The 22,659-nt window shown below is 44.1% G+C and overlaps 1 protein-coding gene across 1 annotated transcript in view; it reads left to right on the forward strand.

Annotated features, from left to right (window-relative positions):
* The window catches only part of LOC126413147 (lachesin-like), a 669,513-nt gene that overhangs the window by 261,012 nt on the left and 385,842 nt on the right, over positions 1-22,659 (forward strand). The gene's annotated exons all lie outside the window — the stretch shown is intronic.

The following is a 22,659-nucleotide window of genomic DNA, read 5'->3' on the forward strand; positions in this document are numbered from 1 at the left end:
AGGAAAAAGTGACTAAAAGGGAAATTGTCCATCCTAGAGGGGAATTCCCCTGGTCAAGATCACGGGGCAGCCAAACGTGCAAAAAGATCGTAAGATATTTCTCATGGAATTCACTTGGCAGTTGAAGGAATGAGATGGTGACACCTTGCCAGTGCCTGGACATTCAAGGGAAGAGAAAAGCAGTGGAAAGGGATTTTAAGGGCGGGAGAACACTTTGGGGAAGAAAACTGTTCAGCTCTGTTCGTGTATGAGAGAGTGACACATGGATACAGAGAGTTGTTCTGATAGAGCCTTGGATGATTCAGCTTGCCCTACTAATGGTTGCTGCTTCTGACCGTAGCTTTGTCGACATCTGCTGTCTTGTTGACGCTCTGCTGCTGATGGTGACGTTCGATGTTGATCTCGTTGCTACCTTCCTGTTCATCCTCGGCGTTTACTCAAGTGTCTTCAGATTGTAGACAACAACGTGTTACGCCATAAAAAAAGCTGCCTCTAATAATAACTGAAATAAAACTGCCAGGGAGAAAATTTATCTCTGAGCGACTGGACAATATTGTTTTTTTCTGAGTTAGTTATTCATTGTAAGGATTTTATAGTACTGTTGATGTTCATTTCTAATGGTTTACTAAATCTATTTGGCAACATATATTCCCTACAAGATCATTTTCCTTTTTTACGGACTGAATGCAAAGTGTAGCGTATTATCACTGACTTGTAGTAACAACGTGGCACCAAATCAATGAACGAATCGAACCCTCCAGCAAAAACTACCTCATAAATTATCCTATAAACTCAAGACTCAGTGCCAGTTTATTAAACCATGGGAGCGACCATAGTACAAGAATAACAGACGTTATCATTTTGGCCCGCAACCACGCTTGTGGCAAGAAATGGGAAGCTGGAAGGTTCCATCCAGTGGCTCCCAGATCACTCCCTGCCTGCGCTGCACAGCAATACTGACTGCCGGAATGCGATCAGCAGAGTTGCGTCCAAAACGTAAGCGGCGATATCTGTAGGACAAGTAGGCTTACATTTTGCCGTTCAAAACACCAGCGACGGCGTTCACTCGCCCATTACAGTCTGAGGCAGTTTTGATCACTTGACAGTAGGAGATGACCTCTTGACATGTGGACCACCAATGAAGAACTAACAAGGCACTGTCGCACTGCCGGCCGGGGTGGCCAAGCGGTTCTAGGCGCTACAGTCTGGAACCGCAAGACCGCTACGGTCGCAGGTTCGAATCCTGCCTCGGGCATGAGTATGTGTGATGTCCTTAGGTTAGTTAGGTTTAAGCAGTTCTAAGTTCTAGGGGACTGATGACCTCAGAAGTTAAGTCCCATAGTGCTCAGAGCCATTTGAACACTGTCGAACTCTCGACTCAAACAGCCCATACCCGTCGCAGCCCACTAACGTCTCCACCGTCAACGAAGGTGCACACTGCATTACGACCGTGGAGACAAAATGGCGGACATCGTGAGATAAGGTCACAATGCTTACTGCAGGAAATGACATCTTGGCTAACATGTGCGCTGCAAGCTATTCGCGCTGAGGTTTGTCCTTTCTTTTTAATGTCTGAATCAGATTTACAATGGAGGCATAAGGATGTAGCCCCTTATGCAAGACCTTGTGCACTGTTAACCGATTGGTTTAGTTTAGATAGTTTCATTTTACATGGATTATTTCCTCGATAAGCCGTAATAATGTGGAACGAGTAATTTTATATTCACACGCATTCGGGATGACGACGGTTCAATCCCGCGTCCGGCCATCCTGGTTTAGGTTTTCCGTGATTTCTCTAAATCGCTCCAGGCAAATGCCGGGATGGTTCCTTTGAAAGGGCACGGCCGACTTCCTTCCCCGTCCCTCCCTAATCCGATGAGACAGATGACCTCGCTGTCTGGTCTCCTCCCCGAAACAATCCAAAATTTATATTAACATCAGATATTGTATTGTAAATATTCCTGCATGCTTATCATCGACAAGGTGTCTTCAATTTTTATTTATTTTTATTGATAGTAATAAAGAAGACATACAGATGTGTGTACACACCACGTTTTCTTTTACGCTGAGCTTTCTCCCGTGGGGTTCAGTTTTCTCGTTACATCTTTAGAATCTTGAAATAAAAAAATTAAATAACTCTAAGAGTTGTCTTGTCACACGTTTAAAACCAATGATTATTACCTAGTAACGTTTTAAAGTTACTAAGGTTTAATTGTAAAGTTAATTTAGGGCCAGCCTGCATAAAAGCAGCAATACAACTCATTTCAATGTGCCATACGCCATGGGCAGAAACATCGTGGCACTCGACTTCTCTCGACAACCCGTTGTGAAATATTCCAGTGACTAGGTCCAAGTTCATTTCTCGTGCACTCCGTCTAACGACTGACCGCCGGGGCCGTTGGTTGTCTACCACGAAATATTCCATAAGCACCTTGTGCCAGGCTAATTATTCATGGCCAATTAAACGCTCGTGAGTCACGCAGCAGAGCAAGTAAGAGAGGCTCTCCACTAATTGGAACGCTGTCACACAGCACGCCTCGCCGCTTGCAGCCAGATTCGTCCTTCTCCCGACACAGAAGCGCTCGCCGGCACCGTAAATTACCGTAAGAACCAGTGTGCTCCGTACAACTCCAAAACAACTTTAATACTATTAAATTTACACGAATCAAGAGGAAACGGCACACTAAAAGAGTTTAAAACATTCAGTGAATGATATCGTCAAACAAAGAAAACAGAGGACGTAAATTACATTAGCTTATTCTCCATCAAAGATTGCCGCAATACACTAACTGAAAATGGCTGGCACAGACTGTTTTTGAAATCGATATACACTACCTGATCAAAAATACCCGTACACTTCTTAGCAGAAATTATTGGGTTGGAGCGTAGTTTTGTAGCGTTTTCCCATAAGTCTAATAAACACAACAATACACTTAAAAGGGTCTTAAGTCGTAGTTAATGTATTCTTCTTCACTATTTACATCAGTCTGCCAATGTTTGGGATAGTTTCCGACTCCGCGACTGCAGGAATCATGTGGTTTCGAGGCAAAGAACTCATCGAGCCATGTTCGCAGCACATTTTCATCCGGAAAGGAAGTTACATCTAGGCTGTTCAATACAGAGCGGAAAAGGTGAAAATATGAGGCCACGAGATCATGTAAATTAGGTGGGTGTGGTATAACTTAATAAACTAACTCCTGTATAGTGTTTCTTGCCGCCTAGCAGAATGTGGGCGGGCGTTATCGTGGAGTAACAACACATCACGCAGTCTTCCTGGTCGTTATTCCTGAATTACTTGTGCAGGAGTATCAATTGTTGACAATTAATGTCGCCAGTGATGTTTACACATCGGAGAAGCAACTCGTAGTACACCACACAGTCGCTGTTGCACCAGAAGCGTAACATTGTCTTTTGTGGATGCGCGCAGGTCTTTGTACGTGGAGATGCTGGTTGTTTGAGTTCAGTCTTTCCTTATTTTTCCTTATGTTAGCATGAAGATACCCTTTGTCGCCACTATAGTGCGCGTCATTTACGACGGCGGCCCAGTTTAGGTTCGTTCTGCGCATCTGACGACACTAAACACAGTCAGCCAATGAACAGCGAACGACGTTGCCAGAGCTCGACTGCAGTGCAGAGCACGGACGATTGGCTTCAGTTTTAGAAACATTCAGTCATAAATAAAGTAATTGAACAAAAGCAATGTCTTCATAGCAGACTTTCTTTTATAGAAAGTTTGGAAACAGCATTCTTTATACCAGTTGCTTCATATTCTATTAATTAATTAAACCAAACAATCAATAAGTCTCCTAATTCAGGTGATAGCAATGAAAGGTGTTCGTATCATTCTCATGAACCGATTTTTCGCAATAAAGATCAGCGGTAATTGTTTATTTCCTATTGTACTTCGACGAAACGTGAATAATTCACAGTCATACCAACAGTGTTTGTCGGTATTGTGCGCGATACTTTTACACTTCTCCCGGAGTTTGTTTTAAATGATGAGTTGCGTTAGTGTAATGATTAAGGTGTTTGAGTGCTAAGCGAAAGTTTCTTAGTACAAACCTAGTTCGGTGCTTATTATTTTGTTTATTTAAAAACAAATATCGAAGTATCTTACTTCATGAATTTTATTCGTTTGAATGTAATTTTTTGAAATTTCTAGTTCTTTGTCTCTTCATTATAATCATAATACGTTTTCGGTTTTTCTAATTTTGTCCTCCAATATTTCTTTACATAGCAATTAAAAACAATGAAAAGCCATACAATATCGATGTTATCTGTTTTGTTTGTATATCTTTTCTTCCGCAGTCGCTGTTTTACTATTCATATTGAAATATATTCTTTGCGACAGTAGTAAAAGTATTATTTAGAGCAGAAATTCGGCTCGTACGTTGCCGAGCCACTTGAATGTCTGACGCAATTCTTTGCTTCGCTGCTTTGGCAACATCATCATATTCAATGATTTCGTCAACTGATCTATGTTTTGGCAAGTATTTGCTGTCCGTTGTGACGAACACAAAGTTTTTGCGAACTGCACCTCACTGACAATATATTTTAGTTTCTATGTTTTATTTCGTCCACAATTCAGTTTTGTGTACTTCGCCAATTTTGTTTTAATCAGAACTTTTTAGAAAAAAGCGAAATGACTCTGGTATAAATAAAACTTTTATTACAGTCGCGAAAGACGGAATATTTCTCAATATTACATACGACACCTATCTGGTACTTAAATTAAATGAGCTATTGTTATACAGCAAATTTTATATGAAATGTAGGTATATTGTCCACATTTCATTCTCAACATTGTGGCAACTAAAATCTACCATACGGAAAGTATACTCTATGGACTTTTACCTCTGCAAACTCTTCAAAATTTCGTGCAATGGTTTACTACATTTAATGCTGCACAATAACTGCGTTGAACATCGAAAAAAAATTAAGTCATTTATGGGGGGAGGATATCAGTCAAGAAGATGTGTAAAAATCAAATTTTTGGGCCAAATAGTTTTTGTGAAATCGAATGATAAGTGTGTCAAAGCAGTCGAAACACCATGTGTCAGCACAGGCGAGCAATGCAGTGATGGCAAAATCGCGTACACCGTGGAATGCGGGGAGCACGTCACTGTTATCAGCGAAAGGGTTAATGCGGCCGTGGTGGCTTTACTTCGTAAACTGCGCGCTCCCCCCCAAAACGTAAGTTTGCGAACTATACTATACTATGGCGCTGTTTCTATTGGCGCGTGCGTCGTTTGCAACTGGCAACGCAGCAATCTCCCGCGTCTGGGCGGGCATGCGCGAGCCGCCAAGATAAAAGAATTCAACTATAGTAACGATACAGATAAAAATGGTCTGCGTTGTTCACGAACCAATTGAAGATGACCAGACATAAATGCACGTATGGCCACCAGCTGATTTTTGTGATTTTGGCTTCGAGAATGCAGTTCCCATACACACGTTGCTCACTGTTACGCATATGTCGAACGGTAGTGGAATGATGATAGTTCATCACATTTTGACACTTCTCGAGTACGCTGACTTGGAGAATTGTGGATTAATGCGTTTAAACAACCCCGAACGTCTTTCTGAACGCGGAGTGTCACTAATGCCAAAACGATTCCTCTTAAGCCGAAAAAACGCTTTCCTGTCGTGCTCTGTCCAGTAGCATTATCCCCATACACGGCACTAATGTTTGTGGTTGCCTCCGCTGCTGTCACCCATGTACTGAACTCATACATAAGAATATGTAGGAAATCTTCTCATTTCTTATTTAGCACTCCATTTTGTAGTGTCCATTGCTCCATCCACTATCTCCAAGTGACAAAATGTCAGTATGTGAACTCAAATTGCAACAGTGAACTAAAGATAAAAAAATGACAATTTATAACTAAACACATAGGAACCGGAATACCTACATGCAGAACAAAAACGATGCGAACTTATACACCAACTTAATAATATGGGACCTCTCCTCCCTTCGCTCTTATGACACCTTTAACGCTGCTGGCGACACGTTCAGTGAAAAAAATTGCTCAAATGGCTCTGAGCAGTATGGGACTTAACATCTATGGTCATCAGTCCCCTAGAACTACTTAAACCTAACTAACCTAAGGACAGCACACAACACCCAGCCATCACGAGGCAGAGAAAATCCCTGACCCCGCCGGGAATCGAACCCGGGAACCCGGGCGTGGGAAGCGAGAACGCTACCGCACGACCACGAGCTGCGGGCACGTTTAGTGAGGTGGCTGAGTGTCTGTGGAGGATAGGGAGCTTATTCTGCATCAAGAGCCGAAACTAGAGAAATTTATGGCGTTGGACTCTGGAGGACGGAACGAAGGCGACTTTCTAACACATCCCAGAGTGAAACTTCCTGGCAGATTAAAACTGTGTGCTGGACCGAGACTCCAACTCTGGACCTTTGCCTCTCGCGGGCAAGTGCTCTACCATGTGAGCTACCCAAGCACGACTCACGCCCCGTGCTCACAGCTTTACTTCTGCCAATGCGAGGACGGGGCGTGAGTCGCGCTTGGGTAGCTCATATGGTAGAGCACTTGCCCGCGAAAGGCAAAGGTCCCGAGTTTGAATCTCAGTCCGGCACACAGTTTTAATCTGCCAGGATGTTTCATATCAGCGCATATGCCGCTGCAGAGTGAAAAATCTCATTCTGGACATCCCAGAGTGTTCCACTGGGTGAAGAGGAGACTCTGGGCTGGCGAGTATATCTCAGAACTGTTATTACCCACAAACCATTGGCTCACAGATGTTACTTTATGGCAGGGTGCATTTTCATGCTGATACAAATAATCATAGTCTCTGTACTGTTCGTCTAGTGCACATAGTAAACTGTTGTTGTTGTGGTCTTCAGTCCTGAGACCGGTGATTTGATGCAGCCCTCCATCCTACTCTATCCTGTGAAAGCTTCTTCATCTCCCAGTACCTACTGCAGCCTACATCCTCCTGAATCTACTTAGTGTATTCGTCTCTTGGTCTATGATTTTTACCCTCCACGCTGCCCTCCAATGCTAAATTTGTGATCCCTTGATGCCTCAGAACATGTCATACCAACCGGTCCCTTCTTCTTGTTAAGTTGTGCCACAAACTCCTCTTCTCCCCAATTCTATACAGTTCCTCCTCATTAGTTATGTGATCTACCCATCTAATCTTCAGCATTCTTCTGCAGCACCACATTTCGAAAGCTTCTATTCTCTTCTTGTCTAAACTATTTATCGTCCATGTTTCACTTCCATACATGGCCATAGTAAACTATGCTGTACAATTAGCATTTTCTGCACCAGGAGACCACGCTATAACAAACAAACAAACAAAAAATTCCCATACCGTAACACCACTCCTCAGTAATTTACTTTTGGTGTTACACATGGTGTCAGGTAACATTCTGCAGGCACCTCGCCAAACCCAGAGCCTTTCATCGAATTGTCTCAGAATACAGCGTGATTCATCACTCCAAATAACTCGTTCCCAGCCGTCGCTCTGTATACCTTCCTCCGTAATGTTGGACAGTTCCTTTCTATCAGTGTATGAGATCGCTTGATCTTCTTTTGCTGTGGGTTTCCCTTCACATTTTCACCTCACGATCACGTTACCAACAGCCGACTTGGGTATTTTTGGAAGAGATGCTGTTTCCATGAGCGATATGTTACTCACGTTACATCCAATGACCAGTCCACTTGCGAAGCCCCTGACCTGTAATGACCGACACATTGTGCTGTTACTGCTTCTGTTCTGACAACAAAATACTCCCCGTCTCCTTTAGCGCTGATGGACAGCCTTTCGTGACAGCTAGATTCCGCTTTACGTAGTACTGTCGTGATACCTTCGAACAGATGGTGCACGTACTAATATTACACATCTTGGGTTCTCTTGTATTTGTGCAAATTTTGTGGGTACAAGAAACTGTATCGTAAAAGGTGATTAACGCGATCGTGGACATAGTCATTATACACCACTGCCCATTAAAATCGCTACACCAAGAAGAAATGCAGACGATAAACGGGTATTCATTGGACAAATATACTAGATTACATTTTCACACAATTTGGGTGCATAGATCCTGAGAAATCAGTACCCAGAACAACCACCTCTGGCAGTAATAACGGCCTTGATACGCCTGGGCATTGTCAAACAGAGCCTGGATGGCGTCTACAGGCACAGCTGCCCATGGAGCTTCAACACGATACCACAGTCCATCAAGACTAGTGACTGGCGTATTGTGACGCGCCAGTTGCTCGGCCACCATTCACCAGACGTTTTCTGTTGGTGAATGATCTGGAGAATGTGCTGGCCAGGGCAGCAGTCGAACATTTTCTGAATCCAGAAATGCCCGTACAAGACCTGCAACACGCAGTCGTGCATTAGCCTGCTGAAATGTAGGGTTTCGCAGGGATCGAATGAAGGGTAGAGACACGGGTCGTAACACATTTGAAATGTACGTCCACTGTTCAAAGTGCCGTCAGTGGGAACAAGAGGTGACTGAGACGTATAACTAATGGCACCCCATACCATCACCCCAGGTGATACGCTAGTATGGCGATGACGAATACACGCTTCCAATGTGCCTTGACCGCGATGTCGCCAAACACGGATACGGCCATCATGATGCTGTAAACAGAACCTGACGTTTTGCCATTCGTGCACCCAGGTTCGTCGTTGAGTACACCATCGCAGGCGCTACTGTCTGTGATGTAGCGTCAAGGGTAACCGCAGCCATGGTCTCTGATAGCTCATGCTGCTCCAAACGTCGTCAAACTGTTCAAAAATGCCTCTGAGCACTATGCAATTTAACTTCTGAGATCATCAGTCGCCTAGAACTTAGAACTAATTAAACCTAATTAACCTGACATCACACACATCCATGCCCGAGGCAGGATTCGATCCTGCGACCGGAGCGGTCGCTCGGTACCAGACTGTAGCGCCTAGAACCGCACGGCCATTCCGGCCCGCTCGAACTGTTCGTGCAGATGGTTGTTGTCTTGCAAACGTCCCCATCTGTTGACTCAGGGATCGAGACGTGGCTGCACGAACCGTTACGGCCATGCCTGTCATCTCGACCGATATGAGGCCGTTGGGATCCAGCACGGCATTCCGTATTACCCCCCTGAACCCACCGATTCCATATTCTGCAACGCGAGCAGCAATGTCGCGATACGATAAACAGCAATCGCGATAGGCTACAATCAGACTTTTATCAAAGTCGGAAACGTGATGGTACGCATTTCTCCTCCTTATACGAGGTATCACAACAACGTTTCACCAGGCAACGCCGGTCAACTGCTGTTTGTGTATGAGAAATCGGTTTGGAAACTTTCCCTATATCAGCACGTTGTAGGTGTCGCCACCGGCGCCAACCTTGTGTGAATGCTCTGAAAAGCTAATCATTTGCATATCACAGCATCTTCTTCCTGTCGGTTAAATTTAGCGTCTGTAGCACGTCATGTTCGTGGTGTAGCAATTTTAATGGCCAGTAGTGTAGGTACCTCTTTGTGACACGTGTAATCTGGTCAATAGAGCCATTGTTGCTCTGTCGTCGGAGAAAATTGGTAGTCCCTGGTCTTCTTCCCAGTACAGACGGTTTCCGGAGGAGAAAGGATTTGTCACATCAGCTGCCGAATTACCATTAATTCGTGTTGCTATCTGGTGGTCACTGACATTGTGGTGCCCAGGATGGGAACGGACCATACGCTATACCAAATTGGCGTGGCATTATGGACTTTTTTCACTGTCCTTTGCATCAATGGCTTTTGCTGTCCGCTTGTAGTTTCACTGGCAGACAAGCTGGATCTAGTGCGATGTGAAAAGTTTCTTCTACTTCAAGAAAGCGGTAGGATAAGTCGAGAACAAATTTCCTAGCTACACCTTCTGGTCCGTACAACTGCGCAATTATTAACATACGTTATAGGGTAAGAGTAAGGATACTCGACAGCAACTCGTCAAAACATTGTAAGAAATGAGCCCTTGGTGAAACTGCTTTATCTTCGGTAGGATAACATGAAAAAATATCGGTGAAAATGCTTTAGGAAAATGTTCGGTGATCGATTTTCGGTGTTTTTTGAGGATGACCTTTGACTTCTAATGGATTTGTTCGTGATATTGAACAAGGGTCGTCATTCGTATCTGGCACATCAGCAGCACTGTACTTAGGGTGTGTCATTTAGATACACCTGCGAGTCATCTGCACTTGAATGTTAACACAGATGAAATGTAATTTACATGCAACGAGAAAAGAAGTGGACTACGGAACGAACCGCGGGGGGCTCTAGATAACGGGCTATTTGAGACCCGGCTCATAATAGACCCTTGGTTGTTTTTTCAACGAAATACCATGAGAGTTAGTGGTGAGAGATTACCAGTTTCTCAATTACCTTCGAGCCAAGGAAAACCTCTGGAAACCTAAGTCGGAACCGATAGATTTTCAGCTATTTTTATGCTCAGGATGTCCGTAATTAAAGTTTCAATTCCAAAACGCTGTAGAAAGGAAACCACTGCTCAGAATGACGTCAGATATGAACGGCATGTTATTGGCGCAAGAGGAAACGTCATTGAAAAAAAAAATTAGCGAAATTTGACCAATAGATAGCGCTGTAAGCGTCAGAATATGCACACCAACAGACGCACGGCGTATTGCTCATCCTCAGTTTGCGACCGAAAGCCCCAACATCTCTGTTCTGCTGACAAAGATCTTTTACAAGAACTGTGATTTTGCGCCAGTAGCCCTGAAGAAGCTGCTGACACTCACGGGTATGAAGAAAGGCACTGGTCCGACCTCTGTTAAGGATATGGAGAAAATGATAACAAAATTCGAAAAGACAGTTCTTTTGAAGTGCAGTGAGGCGGAGGGAGGAAAGCAATTGATGCGACTTCTGTCGAAGACGTGGCCACAGGAGGAGTACAACGGTGGCGTGCAAACATGCACTACACAGGGAATTGCCTGAACGTCGGATATGCCTGCGAGCACGGTGCATAAAATCCTACGAAATATCCTGCATTGCTATGGACAGAAAATCACCCTTGTTGAGAAGTTGCTTCCTGCTGGTCTGCCAGCAAGACAAACTATCGCTCCGGAATTTTTTGCTCGCCAGGAAGTGGATAAGGAATGCCCATGGAGCGTTCTGTAGACAGAAAGGCCCATTTCCAACTCGAAGGACATCTCAATACGCAAAATTGCAGAATATTGGCAACGAAAAATCCACACGCACATCAACCGGTACCACTTCATTCTGCAAAGGTGACAGTCATGAGAGTTGACGGCATCGTTTATCGCAGGGGCGTATTTTTTCCAGGAGATGAGTCCTGCGGCTGCTGTTACCTGTACCGTCACTGGTAAACACTATGAGAGTATTTTGCGCACCAATGTCAATCCAGCCCCTCAACAGCGTGTATGTATCGGTAGGATCATTTTTGTGCAAGATGGTACTCGTCTGCTCATTGCTCAGCCAGTGGAGTGGCTGTTACAGAGGCACTTCGGAAATGCTAGAATTATCAGCCGTTATTTCCTTACAGCCCTGCCGTCCTGTATACCTGACCGTAGTTCGTGTGACTTCGGGCTGTGAGATTATCTGAGAGATGTTGTGTTCAGTGCTCCAAATACGAACTTAACTGAACTGAAGAGACATATTCTGAACATGACCTCCCCTCTCCCCAAAGCCCAAGACACTCCGATCTGCTGTGAAACATGCTGTTTCTCAATTTCATCTTATGGTAGAAAACGGTAAACAGCATACTGAACATGTCTTGTGTCGGACTTCGGGCTGTGAGATTATCTGAGAGATGTTGTGTTCAGTGCTCCAAATACGAACTTAACTGAACTGAAGAGACATATTCTGAACATGACCTCCCCTCTCCCCAAAGCCCAAGACACTCCGATCTGCTGTGAAACATGCTGTTTCTCGATTTCATCTTATGGTAGAAAACGGTAAACAGCATACTGAACATGTCTTGTGTCGGTCTCACTACAGCTGGCAACCGATGTTATTGTGCTTTCTCTCTTATGGTAGAAAACAGCATACTGAACATGTCTCGTGTCAGTCTCATGGATGTTATTTTGATTTTTATGAGGTGTTCGGTCTCAGGACAATTACAAACTAATTCTTCGCATCCTGTGTGGTACTACCTTGCCGTAGTATATAGGCTTATTTCACAATGTTACAACTGTTGTACAGTCAACAACACTACAAAGTGCGGACCGTTTCCTTCTGCATCAATTATATACTGATCAAGTTTGACGTCACCGGCAATTTTCCTAGAGCGTTAAACCCCTGCACCCAGAATTATTCTATCAAACAATGTGTAATTTAACAACCATTTGTTAACATTAAATCGTCAGATGCACCGAAGTACAGCATTCCACCTGCAAGAGAGATGTGTTTACTCTGTGGACTGTTGTTGCTCTGTGGTGACATGAATCTAAAGCAAACATTAGACATAAATGACACACACCGTTGCGGCGTGCGATCGAGAACAGACGTGCAAATCTTCAACGTAATTGTAACTCACTGTTGTCTGCCATTAAATGCCATTTTATTTTACTTTGCTATTGTGACGAATGGGGTAAAAGTACTGATGAGAAGAGACTTTAAGTCTCCTCAAGGATATATTAGAGTGTTGAAAATTTATTAAACAATTTTTATTTTATAAATGGTGCATTTCCAAGAATGAACGTGTGTGCAAGGCTTCTGTAAGTCGTTGGGACATTTGGTTTGTGATGTTTCCTGGCAAATCTGTATCACGGTCTTAGGATACCCTAGGGACTGCTTTAAAGAATGGCTAAAGTGATCTGCTGTCCCATCCTCGAACCAATAGATGAATAAACTGCATTGCATCAGTTTCCAATAGCTGTACACGAAGTTCCAAATGTTTCCAGAAGTTTACAGGCAACGGGCGGCGATCTGCATCTGCTGCATTAATTACTGTATTACAGTTGTAGGCAGGGAATATTGAATTTTCAACGACATGCAAGGAGGAGTCTAATCAAGAGCATTCGAGACAATGAACAGAATCTGCATTTGCTCTGAATAGATAATATCGAACGCTGTTAACTCAACTGTAACGTAAAGAGAACCTTACCCGTGACGAAATAAATTAGATTCAAGGATTTTTTTCAGGCAATTTTCAGTAATCGATATATGTTTCAAGAAACTCATGACACTGAACTGCATTAATGTTTATTTTTATTTTTTTGGTAGATACTGGTTTCGGCCGTAAGCAATCATCTGGTACCTAACGACACTTCAATTTGTAGAAAAATGTTAAGTAAACATAAACTGGCGCTTAGCAATCACATTGTAATATACTTACGAGAATCACAATTCGTCATTGTATTGTAACATGAAGCACTGAAAATTTTAATCGACATGAAACGCGTAATAAAAAACTCATTTATAGCATTTACAAGTGCAGCAATCGTCTTATTGATATGAGATGATAATAACAAATACAAAGTGACTTAGCATCACAGCCCAAAGATCTCGTTATGCTGAAGATGTACCTATGAAAATATATCAGTATATACATCGTTCAATTAAAAATGTGACAAATAATGTAAAGAGAGCTAAATCTTAACTCCACTATCGTCATGTAGCAATGTATTTTTTTTATAGTAAAATCATGCCAACCTAGCACACGGAGAAAGACATAATGAAAAGCATACAAGGTCACAGTTACCTTGTTACGATAGACTGGGAATGTAACATTGTACAACTTATAGTATTACAGTATTGTACAAATTACAATACAGTCTAAAACAAAAACGAGACCTAACATAAAAATGATCCAGTAATAATCACATACTTAAAGTTGTGACTGGGTAAGGTGAAATGTTGTAATAGTGTGGCTCATCCAAGTCATTACATATCCTGTCCATAACCCTTCCCAGCTCTATATAACTTGCACATGATGTTCGTTGAAGAGCCAAGGAAACTGGTACACCTGCCTAATATCGTGTAGGGCAGCACGACGTGGCATGCACTCGACTGACGTATGAAGTAGAGGTGTACGGAATTGACAACATTAATCCTGCAGGGCTGTCCATAAATCCGTTAACGGTACGAGGGGGTGGAGATCTCTTGTGAACAGCACGCTGTGAGACATTCCAGATACGCTCAATGGCGTTTATGTCTGGGGAGTTTCCTGGCCAGCGGGAGTGTTTAGACTAAGAAGAGTGTTCCTGGAGCCATTCTGTAGCAATTCTGGACGCGTGGGGTGTCGCACTGTCCTGTTGGAATTGCCAAAGTCCATCTGAATGCACAATGGACATGAAGGATCCAGGTGATCAGACATGATGCTTACGTACATGTCACCTGCCAGAGTCGTGACTAGACATATGCCGACCAGTGTGGCCGAACGGTTCTGGGCGCTTCAGTCTGGAACCGCGCGACCGCTACGGTCGCAGGTTCGAATCCTGCTTTGGGCATGGATGTGTGTGATGTCCTTAGGTTTACGTAGTTCTAAGTTCTAGGGGTCTGATGACCTCAGATGTTAAATCCTATAGTGCTCAGAGCCATTTGAACCATTTTGAACTAGACGTATCTGGGGTCCCATATCACTCCCTGCACACGCCCCACACCATTACAGAGTATCCATCAGGTTGAGCAGTCCCCTGCTGACATGCAACGTCCATAGATTCATGAGGTTGTCTCCAAACTCGTACATGTTCATCTACTCGATACAATTGAGACTCGTCCACCCAGGCTACATGTTTCATGTCATCAACAGACCAATGTCGATGTTGATGGACCCAGGCGAGACGTAAAGCTTTTTGTCGTGCAGTCATCGAGGATACACGAGTGGTCCTTTGGCCCCGAAAACCTATGTCGATGATGTTTCGTTGAAAGGTTCGCACGCTGACATTTGTTCAACAAAAAAAAAAGTTCAAATGTTTGTGAAATCTCATGGGACTTAACTGCTAAGGTCATCAGTCCCTAAGCTACTTAACCTAAATTAACCTAAGGACAAGCACACACCCCCATGCCCGAGGGAGCACTCGAACCCCCTCCGGGACCAGCCGGACATTTGTTGATGGCCCAGCAATGAAGTCTGCAGCAACTTGGGGAAGGGCTGCACTTCTGTTACACTGAACGATTCTCTTCAGTCGTCGTTGGTCCCGTTCCTCTACTATCTTTTTCCGGCCGCAGCGATGTCGGAAACTTGATGTTTTACAGTATTCGTGATATTCACGGTACACTCGTGAAATGGTCTTACGGGAAAACCCCCACCTCTTCTCTACCTCGTAGATGCTGTGTCCCATTGCTCGTATCCCGACTATAATACCACGTTCAAACTCACTTTAATCTTCATAATCTGCCATTTTAGCAGCAATAACCGATGTAACAACTACGCCACACTCTTGTCGACTTACCTAGGCTTTGCCGATCGCAGCGCCGTATTCTATCAGTTTACATATCTCTGTATTTGGATACGCAGGCCCGTACCAGTTTCTTTGGCGTTTCAGTGTAAATGTCATATACAAGATACTACTACAAAATAATAATAAAATCCAATTGATGCCTTTCAGCGTCATAAGTTTTTTGAAAAATAATTTCAAGGAGCTGATAAAAAGGTACTCCATCATCAGGCCACAAGTGGCCCATCGGGTCCATCCGACCGCCGTGTCATCCTCACTGAGAATGCGGATGGGAGGTGCATGTGGTCAGCACACCGCTCTCCCGGTCGTTACGATGGTTTACTTTGACTGGAGCCGCTACTATTCGGTCGAGTAGCTCCTCAATGGGCATCACGAAGCTGAGTGCACCCCGAAAAATGGCAACAGCGCATGGCGGCCCGGATGGTCACCCATCCAAGTGCCGGCCACGCCCGACAGCGCTTAACTTCGGTGATCTCACGGGAACCGGTAAGGAGCTTAAATAGTTACTTCGTAATTACTTACTACAGTTGATTATTTCCTTGAGGTGTAGGAGTGGTTATTTATATGATCCTCGGCCACATTTGAATTTTAAAGGTGATGTTTTAACGGAGATCCAGTATATCTGGGATAACTTTATTTGTCCAGCGGCAGGTTTGTTGAGGAGGTGAAGTTTTCATAAATGTATGTTTCCTTTACTGGGCACAATTCGGAAACAACAGTTGAGCGGTAGCTTGGAGAAGTGACGCCGCGCGACACAGACGTTGGTGAGACGGCGGCGTGAGGCGGGTTACCACAGAACAAACAGCTGTGGGCTCCGCGACACACCGCGAGGCGACGGCGCCCGGTCGATGGCCTCGGCGAGGCAAGTGGTGCGGTGTGTGGCGGCGGGTGTTTTCCCACCACTTGGCCCAGGTGCGGCGGCGCCTGTGTACCGCCGTGTCGAGGGCTTGTTTGCACGGGGCGGCGGCGAATGCACTCCATCACGGCGCCACCGGCCACAGGCGTCGCGCGGGGGAGGTGTCGCCGCCTCGCGGCCCCACCCACGCCCTCCCGTCGCAGCTCTCCGCAGAGTAGCGTCTCCATTCCTCCTGCACGTGACAGAGGGATGTACACGCTCTCGGACGCAAAATCTGCGTAGTCAGCTCAGTAGTAAATATACTGTCAAGGTCGCAATTCCGAGTAAAGCGCACGTTTCGTACGTCTCGGTAACGTTCATCGTCGTCAACGATGTACCTGCAACGGATAGTGGACGCTTGAGGCTTCTCATCGACGTACATATCCTGAAAACCACTGCGAAGTGCACAGCAGAGGGTACTTAGCATACGAGCATATCTTAGCGTTTCTTCCCATTCCAATCACATGCGGACGTCAGAAAGGATGACTGCTAGCTACCTCTTCCATGCTGCAATAAGTCCTGTCTTGTTATCACGGTCCCTACGGCAGCCATACCGCTACTGCTGAAGAATATCTCTGGATTCTTCATTTTGTAAGTATGCATTCGCGGAATTATTTGCTTCTGTTCTACCGTCCTGGTATGGGTCCAACCAAAGTCCTTGATCAACTGTCTGTGTCGCAAAAAAAAAAAAAAAAAAAAAAAAAAAATAAATAAAATAAAATAAAAAAAAAATAAATTCCTTAATTTTTGAGATTATAGAATGACGAGCCACAGGGTGATGCAAAATACGAGTTATAAAGTGTTTGTCTACTATGGTTTAATCGTATGCCGTTAATGATTCTCCACGTGCTGTACTACAGCTCTGAAAATGCTATAGCTCACTCACTATATCTCATTTCACATTTCAGAATGGAAGCACACTCACTGGAACCGCGGTATTGTGAACCCACAATTTCAAAACGCTATTTCAATTCATCCACAGAAAGTAACTGTTCGGTGCACGGTCATTGTACAATGAATTATTGGGTTCATTTTTATTGAAGAGTCTGTCGCAGAAGACAAATACAAGCAAGTCCAGGACATTAATTTGTACCACCTGCACGACACAGCAGTATGATCTGAAACTACTCTTTCATACAGCGTGGGGAGCGTCCACACCTTACTGCAGACGCCTTCCATTTTCTTCAGGCGACATTCAGACCCCGGATCGTCGCCCTCGACATCTAAGCATTCACTGCACACGGGGTGGAATGCCGCCTGTATAGTCACGATATCAAACCGTGTTATTGCTTCTTATGTTGTTCTCTAAAGGACAGAGTCTTGAAAAATGTTCGGGCAACACTCCTAGATATTCGTTTTTTTTTTTTTTTTGTTTTTTTTTTTTTTTTTAAATCTTATGGGACTTAACTGCTAAGGTCATCAGTCTCTAAGCTTACACACTACTTAACCTAAATCATCCTAAGGACAAACACACACAGCCATGCCCGAGGGAGGAGTCGAACCTCCGCCGGGACCAGCCGCACAGTCCATGACTGCAGCGCCTTAGACCGCTCGGCTAATCCCCCGCGGCCAACATATTCGTTCTATAATTTACAGAGAGATTCGAGCAGCTCAAAGTGACGTTCTTCAAAAGGTCGTCAGGGAATTCATTTCAGGACTCTACATACTTATTGTCGCAGAAGGAAACCACTCTGAAAACTTCTGTATTTAACTTCAGATTGTCTACTATAGCATAAATATGATAAGAAAATATATGATCCCTTACTGCATCATAGTAGATAAAAGCTTTCTAACGCCACTTTGTACCGTGTACTGAAGTAAGATCTAATGCTGGTAATAGCAAAATGCGTCAAGTGAAGCGAAAAGTAAAATGAATTTTTTTTTTTTTTTTTTTTTAACGACTGAAGGAATACTTGCTTACAGTGATGACAACTGAGAAATATTCACAGAAGTGACACATAAATTGTTTGGAGGCTCCCCAAATTCCAGGTGCAGTCTCCTTTGCAGAATGACTGCGTTTTCCCTGTATAATAACAACGAACCCAAGTCTGCCACCTACGTTACCTACGACTAAACCCATGTGACCATTCCATTTCATATCCCTCTGCTAATTAAATGTAGCTATTTGTATGATTTGATTGACTCACTGACGTTGTAGATACAGGATAAAGCTTTCCTTCATTTTATATAGAGAACATCTTACATTTCTGAAAATTTTGAACAAGTTCCCAGTCTTTGCACTACTTTGAAATCTTATTAAAATCTTACTAGGGAGTTTGTGCATCTATTTTCAGATGATACTTCCTCATAGAAACCTGCATCGTTCGCGAAAAGTCCGAGTTTACCATTAAACTTGTATGACAGGTCATTAATATACAGGGTGTATCAAAAAGGCTCTTTCGATTTAAAAAAAAATCATAACTATTATGTCATTTGAGATATATGCGAAACAAGGGGTACTGTTGAAAAGAGCAAGCTCTCGGGTTTTACATGTTTCCCGCTAGGTAGCAGCAGCGTGCGCCCACTTGACTTCTAGTAAAAATTGTGTCGGGACAACAAAAAATGGTTCAAATGGCTCTGAGCAATATGGGACTTAACATCTGTGGTCATCAGTCCCCTAGAACTTAGAACTACTTAAACCTAACTAACCTAAGACCTTCACATACATCCATGCCCAAGGCAGGATTCGAACCTGCGACCGTAGCAGTCGCGCGGTTCCGGACTGAGCGCCTAGATCGGGACAACAGAAATCGTTTTGTGTTGTACGCTTTGCGCAGTGCGGGTTAGTAATAACTCTTCAGCGTGGCTTTCGTACTCGGCATGGTGTGGATCCTGCTACAGTACAGAGCATTAGACGATGGCATGAACAATTCCGAGAAACAGGTTGTTGGTATGGAGGCAAATCGCCGGGCCGTCCCCGAGTGTCTGACATAAACACATCCGCCATAGTTTCAGAAGGACTCGGCATAAATCCGTTCGCCGTGCACCCCGACAGGTCAGCATGCCCCCCATGTCCGTCTGGCGTGTGTTGAGTCGACGTTTACGCATAAAACCATAAAAACATCAGCTACTGTAAGCTTTTTGTGAACGTGACAAACAAGAACGTGTGGGCTTCCGTAATTTCGTTCTTGGAAAGATGGAGGATGACAGTTTTCTTCCACGCTTAGTGTTCCGTTACGAGGAAACATTTCATTTAAATGGAAAGGTGAACCGTCATAATGTGAGAATATGAGGTACGGAACAACCACATGAAGTTGTACAGCATGAGAGGAACTCTCCAAAATTTAATGTGTTTTGTGCAGTTTCACGGGAAAAGGTGTGTGGTCCATTTTTGTTTGTCGAGAACACTGTTACAGGAAGCTCATATCTCGATATGCTTGAAGACTTCTTTTCCCACAGCTGGAGACTGAATCGAACGACTTCACTTACCAGCAGGTTGGTGCACCGCCACGCTGGCACCTGGAAGTTCGGGAATTTTTAAATCAAAGGATTACGATGGATCGGTCACACTGGAACAAATGATTCAGCCTTACATTACTGGCCTCTAAGGTCAACGGACCTGACTGTATGTGATTATTTCTTGTGGGGGGTTAATAAAAGACTGTGTTTATGTACCTCCGTTATCAACAACAATGAATGAACTGAGACATCGCTTAACAGCAGCTGTGGAAGCTGTAACTCAAGACAAGCTAGCTGCAGTGTGGAAACAGTTTGAATACCGTACTGACATATACAGGGTGAGTCACCTAACGTTACCGCTGGATATATTTCGTAAACCACATCAAATACTGACGAACCGATTCCACAGACCGAAGTGAGGAGAGGGGCTAGTGTAATTGTTTAATACAAACCATACAAAAATGCACGGAAGTATGTTTTTTAACACAAACCTACGTTTTTAAAATAGAACCACGTTAGTTTTGTTAGCACATCTGAACATATAAACAAATACGTAATCAGTGCCGTTTGTTGCATTGTAAAATGTTAATTACATCCGGAGATATTGTAACCTAAAGTTGACGCTTGAAACATCCGACGTTCAGTTGCGTGTTGTAACAAACACGGGCCACGGTCGGCGAGCAGCATCTGCAGGGACATGTTTACGATGACGACCGTGTTTACGAGTGTGGCTGTAGTGCACTGTTGTGGTTTGGTCTAGCTGTCGCAGTCTCCGCATGTAGCGCTTGCTGCTATTGTTATTCTGCATTCGTCTCCGCACGCAGACCAGCTGTAGTACATCGTGTTACCAGACGTCTGTGATAGTGTAGTGTTGTAGGAACTGTGACCATGGTGTATTCGAACTCTGAAAAGGCGGGGATGATACTCATCTATGGCGAGTGTCGACGAAGGGTGTATGCAGAACGGTACCCGGACAGAGAGCATCCAACGTGCCGCACATAGCAAAACATCTACCGCCAACTGTATGCAACAGGTATGGTCGTAGCACGCAAACGGGTCCGTAACAGGCCCGTCACAGGAGAAGCGGGTGCAGTTGGTGTGTTAGCTGCTGTTGCCATGAACCCACACATGAGTACACGGGACATGCGAGAGCTGGTGGACTGAGTCAAAGTAGTGTCATGCGCATACTCCATCGACACCGCTTTCACCCGTTTCATGTGTCGCTACATCAGCAATTACATGGTGATGACTTTAATCATCGAGTGCAGTTCTGTCAATGGGCATTAACAGAGAATGCGTTGCAGCTCTACCTGTTTACCGATGAAGCGGGTTTCACAAACCACGGGGCAGTGAATCTACGGAACATGCATTACTGGTCCGTGGACAATCCTCGCTGGCTCAGACAGGTAGAGCGAAAGCGACCGTGGACTGTAAATGTATGGTGCGGAGTCATTGGCGACCACCTCATTGGTCTTCACTTCATTGCAGGGGCCCAAACAGCTGCAACATACATCGCGTTTCTACAGAATGATCTGCCAACGTTGCTCGAAAATGTCCCACTGGAAACGCGTCGACGTATGTGGTATCAGCATGATGGTGCACCTGCACATTCCGCAATTAACACTAGGCTGACCCTTGACAGGATGTTCGACGGGCGTTTAATAGGACGTGGAGGACGCATAAATTGGCCAGCCCGTTCTCCAGATCTTACACCTCTGGACTTCTTTCTGTGGGGTACGTTAAAGGAGAATGTGTACCGTGATGTGCCTACAACCCCAGAGGATATGAAACAACGTATTGTGGCAGCCTGCGGCGACATTACACCAGATGTACTGCGGCGTGTACGACATTCATTACGCAAGAGATTGCAATTGTGTACCGCAAATGATGGCCACCACATTGAACATCTATTGGCCTGACATGTCGAGACACACTCTATTCCACTCCGTAATTGAAAACGGAAACCACGTGTGTACGTGTACCTCACCCCTCATGGTAATATACATGTGCGTCAGTAAAAAAGACCAATAAAAAGGTAATGTGCTGTTCCAGTCTCTTCTGTACCTAAGGTCCATCACCGTTCCCTTTGGATCCCTACGTAATTCGGTGCTCTCCGATACACACGATCGAACAGCGGAGGAGTGGTACTCAAGCGTCAACTTTAGGTTACAATATCTCCGGATGTAATTAACATTTTACAATGCAACAAACGGCACTGATTACGTATTTGTTTATATGTTCAGATGTGCTAACAAAACTAACGGGGTTCCATTTAAAAAAACGTAGGTTTGTGTTAAAAACATACTTCCGTGCATTTTTTTATGGTTTGTATTAACCAATTACACTAGCCCCTCTTCTCACGTTCGGTCTGTGGAATCGATTCGTCAGTATTTGATGTGGTTTACGAAATATATGCAGCGGTAATGTTAGGTGACTCACCCTGTATATGCTGTGCATCTCAGTAGGGGGATATTGAATGCCTATGAAAAGGTATGTAAAAACTTTTTAATTATCCCGTTTATCAAAAACTAAAATTCATTGTATTTGTTTTTTTTTCAGAAATACAGACGTGCCAAATCGGATGATTCCTTTTGATAGACCTTGTATATACGATCAGCAACGTTCGCAACATACTTTCCGGGTCCTCGCATGCAGTAACTTCTCCATCCATGCTGCGTCCTCCCTAACAAGAAATGATTTTGTTTGAGACCCCGGAAAAATCGTACTTTTGCTAGCAAAGATTGGTGGTGCTGCCTAGTGTAATGTTTTTCAGAATGCTTTCGGGTTGCGAATGATCGATGCTTTCAAAATCCGTGCTGGTTTGCATGGGAATGGCTCTTCTGTTCGAAACACCTTATTATAGACGGTTATGATGCAACCAGCCACAAATCCTTTTCACTTGTAGCTCGAAAGCTGTTATGGCATCAAAATAAAACATTTAAAAAGTATTTGAGGCTGGTTGCGCCATTCTCCAACTATAATGAGGTGT

Source organism: Schistocerca serialis, chromosome 7 (assembly GCF_023864345.2).
Source record: "Schistocerca serialis cubense isolate TAMUIC-IGC-003099 chromosome 7, iqSchSeri2.2, whole genome shotgun sequence".
NCBI lineage: Eukaryota > Metazoa > Arthropoda > Insecta > Orthoptera > Acrididae > Schistocerca > Schistocerca serialis.